Source organism: Elephantulus edwardii, unplaced genomic scaffold, assembly GCF_000299155.1.
Source record: "Elephantulus edwardii isolate Elephantulus edwardi_28Jun2011 unplaced genomic scaffold, EleEdw1.0 scaffold00012, whole genome shotgun sequence".
NCBI lineage: Eukaryota > Metazoa > Chordata > Mammalia > Macroscelidea > Macroscelididae > Elephantulus > Elephantulus edwardii.
Window position 1 is genome coordinate 2676194 of NW_006399762.1, and position 4015 is coordinate 2680208.

A 4015-nucleotide genomic window follows, 5' to 3' on the forward strand; every position below is an offset into this window, starting at 1 on the left:
CAAACTGAAGCTGTGAACAATCTCAATCTCTTCACCATCCATCCTGATGCTACCGATTGGTCCAGTGGTGAGAATTTTTGTCTTCTTGACATTGAGCCTCCGTCCATATTGAAGACTGCAGTCCTTGACCCTCTGCAGTAAGTGCATGAGATCCTCCTCATGGGAAATTAGTATTGAAAGAATTCAGGTAAACAAAGCACTCAGTACTAGATGTAATAAAAGCAATTGAATTTTGATGGTTCACATGCTGTTTGAGGGTTCTGCAAAGCTGTGTAGTATAATATTTTCATTACATGCATGTAATCCATTGTTTTTGTTCAGTCTTCTAGGTCATATAGCCCTGGTGTGTCCACTTGCCATGCAGAGGTAACTTGTGGTTGCTGTGAAGCTGAACACTGTGACGCTGATGTGTCAAATGCGATAACAGTTACCCATGGTGGACAGTGTTTGGTGGAGGTCCCAGTTGAATCAAGCTTGGAAGCAGGAGTGGCATCCACTTCTGTAAATAGCTTGACTCTGGAAACCCTATGAACCTGGAGAAAGGATGATAAGTGACTCATGCAAGTGTCTAGGACTTTTCGTTCATAGGGTCTCTGTGTGTCGCCTGTGACTCGACGGCACTTAACAACAACAGCAGTCCACTTTCTAAATAACATGTCTCCAGAAACTCTATAAACTTTGATAAATGTCGATAGTTGAAGAGGGGCTTCAGGCCTTTTGTTCATAGGGTCGCTATGGGTTGTGCTCAACTCAAAGGCAATCAACAACAACAGTAACAATAAATACCAAAGTCATACATTCCTTGATGTAAATGACACATTCTGTGAAATAGGACATTGTGTGATTTGAATATCCTGTGAACCCTATGGTATGTACTCTGTTCCTGTTCTTTAAGATTCTTGAACAAGCTTTTTATCTTAACAGTGAATACCAATATGCTGAGAACAATCCAATTTTATGTTTAGTCCTCAATCTATGTCATTAGCAATTTCTCCATATATGATATAGGCCCCTCTCCTATTTTCACTGGTAATAAAGGAGAAAGTTCAAGCTTCTCTGAGGGAACAGGTTTTTTCTTTTTTTTTAAAGGCCTAGAAATTGATGGAGGATCAATTGACATATTTCAACAAACAGATGCAGCCGTGAATGTGCTCACCAGTTTGTGCCAAGAAATATGGAGGAAAATTACCTGATGAACTGACTGTATTCATACCCATTCCCAAAACAGTAATCAAATAAAATGTGAAAATTATCAAACACTATCTCTATGAATTGTCTACAACTCAACAGCTCTTACCAACAACAACACCAACATAGAGAGAGATCTCTGTGGGCCTTGTGGATAGAAAAGTTATGCTACCAAGCCAAAGGTCGGTGATTTTAATCTATGACACTCAAGCCCTGTGTTTAATTGGTTTTTGTCAAATATTCTTCTAAGTGGTATAGCACTGCTCTGTCCATTTGCTGTATAGAGGTAATTCATGGTTACTGTGATGCTAAACACTTGACACTGATGTATCAAATGTGATAATGGGTACCCATGGTGGACAGTGTTTGTTGGAGCTCCCTGATTAAAACAAGCTTGGAAGCAGGGGTGGCATCCACTTCTGAAATAGTTGGCCTCCAGAAACTCCATAAACTTGGAGAAATGGTGGAAATTATACAAGTGTTTAGGTCTTTTGTTCACAGGGTCGCTATGAGTAGTTTATGATTCGACAGCACTTAACATCAACAATAACAATCACTAATATCACATGTAAGCAGAATCTTGCTAAAGATCATAAAAAAAATATTAGAACAGTACATTGATGAAGAACTCAGAAAAACAAGCAGGGTTTGGAAGAAAGACCCTCACTAGGGATATCATTACTGATGTCAGATGGGCTTAGGCTTGAACAAGAAGAGTATTAGCAGGATGTCTATCTGTGTTTCATTGCCTATGCAAAGGCATTTGACTGTGTGAATCACAACAAACTTTGGCTAACATTGAGAAAAATGGGAATTCCAGAACACTGGATTGTGATCATTTGAAACTTATGTCTAGACAAGGAAGGGGACATTTTATAGTTGAATATAAAGAAAGAAGTGTGTCAGGGATGTATATTTTCTCCATATATTTAAAATCTGTATGAGGAACAGATCATCTGGGAGACCGGACTTTATAAAGAAGAAGAAGGTGACATCAGGATTGAAAAAACTCATCAGAAATCTGCATTGTTAAACATCACAGCCTTGCAGATAACACAACTTTAGTTGCCAAAACTGAGGAGGATTTGGAGCATTTTCTACAGAAGGTCAATGACTGTAGTCTTCAATATGGATTGCATCTCAACATCAAGAAAACAAATACTCTTTCTCTGGGGCCAATAGGCAGGATCATTTTAAACAGAGAAAATATTGAGGTTGTTAACAATTTAATCTTGATCGGATCCACAATCAACACTCTTGGCACCAGTAGCCAAATCAAGAGACGAATTGCTTTGTCAAAGTCTGCTATCAGTGACTTTTTCAGAGTGCTAAAGAGAAATGATGCTAGTCTAAAGTCTAAGGTGCACCTGATCCAGGCCCTGATCTTCTCAATTGCTCACCATGTATCTGAAAGCTGGACAATAAAAAAGGATGACAGAAGAAGAATCATTGCCTTTGATTTCTTTGAGTGATGGTGCTGGATAAGAGTATTGAACATACCACGGACTGCCAAGAGAGCAAACAGGTCTGTCCTAGAGAGGATGAAACCAGGTTCCTCTTTGGAGGCAAGAATTTTGAAGCTCTGTCTATTTACTTTGAGCATATTGCCATGAGGGACCAGTCCTTGGAGAAGGACATTATGCTTGGAAGGGTGGAGGGACAGCATAGGAGAGGAATACCCTGGATGAGATGGATTGACACAATGACTATGGTAATGGGATGAGGTGTGTCAGAGATGGTGAAGTTGGCTTAGGATTGGGCAAAGCTCAGAGCTATATTTTCATAGGGTCATTGAGTCATAATTGATTTGACAGCATATAATTGCTACCTATTTTCACTAGGCAACCATTTTCAAACATAGCTAAAGAATGAAGTTGTCAACAGTTTCATTTTACTTGGATCCACAATCAACATCCTTGGTATCAGCAGTTAAGAAATTAAAAAAAACATGTAGCATTGGGTAAATCTACTTCAAAGACCTCTCTGTTAAGAAGCAAAGATGGCAGTTTAAAAACTGAAGTGCATCTGATTAAGGCCATAGTCTTTTCAATTATTTGCTATCCATATGATAGTTAGACAATGAACAAGGATGGCAGTCATTTGAATTGTGTTGCTGGAAAATAGCCTTGAATATCCCATGGACTGCTAAGAGCACAAAAATATCTTGGAAAAAGTTCAGCCAGTGTTTTTCTTAGAGGCAAAAGGGTGAAGCTTCATTTCACACACTTTAGGCATGTTGTTAGGAGAGGTCAGTGTTTGGAAAGGGTCATCATGCTTGCAAAGGTGGACGGTGAACTTCAGAAAAGAAGACCTTCTTGGAGGTGGGTTGACACAATGACTGTAACAAGGGACCCAAATATATCAGAGATGATGAGGATGGCACAGGATATGGCGAGGTTCAGAATCATTGTTCCTATGTTCACTATAAGTTGTAGATGATTCTATGGCAACTAGATAGAACTTAACAACAACAGCAAGTTATTTTCATTAGCCTTGATGCTTGCAGTGGAGTTGATCTTTTAACAACTGGTAGATGTTTCTTTTCAGTTTTTTATTAATTTTGTCATGATTGTGAAGTGAGACATGCCTAAATTAAGAACAAGAGCAGTAGACACCCCACTTTTGTATTGTCTAATGATCTTTTGTTTTTAAGAATTTTACAAGTTTAATGTAAAGTTAAAAACACAAATAGAAGTCCACTTGTTTAATGTTGTACAAAAAGTGTGAACACAACCAAAAGTGAATTAAACATTATCACATTTGTTTACAGCAATACCTAGTTATTCATATTAACTTTAATATTCAAACAATAGGAATTAGGGAGCAC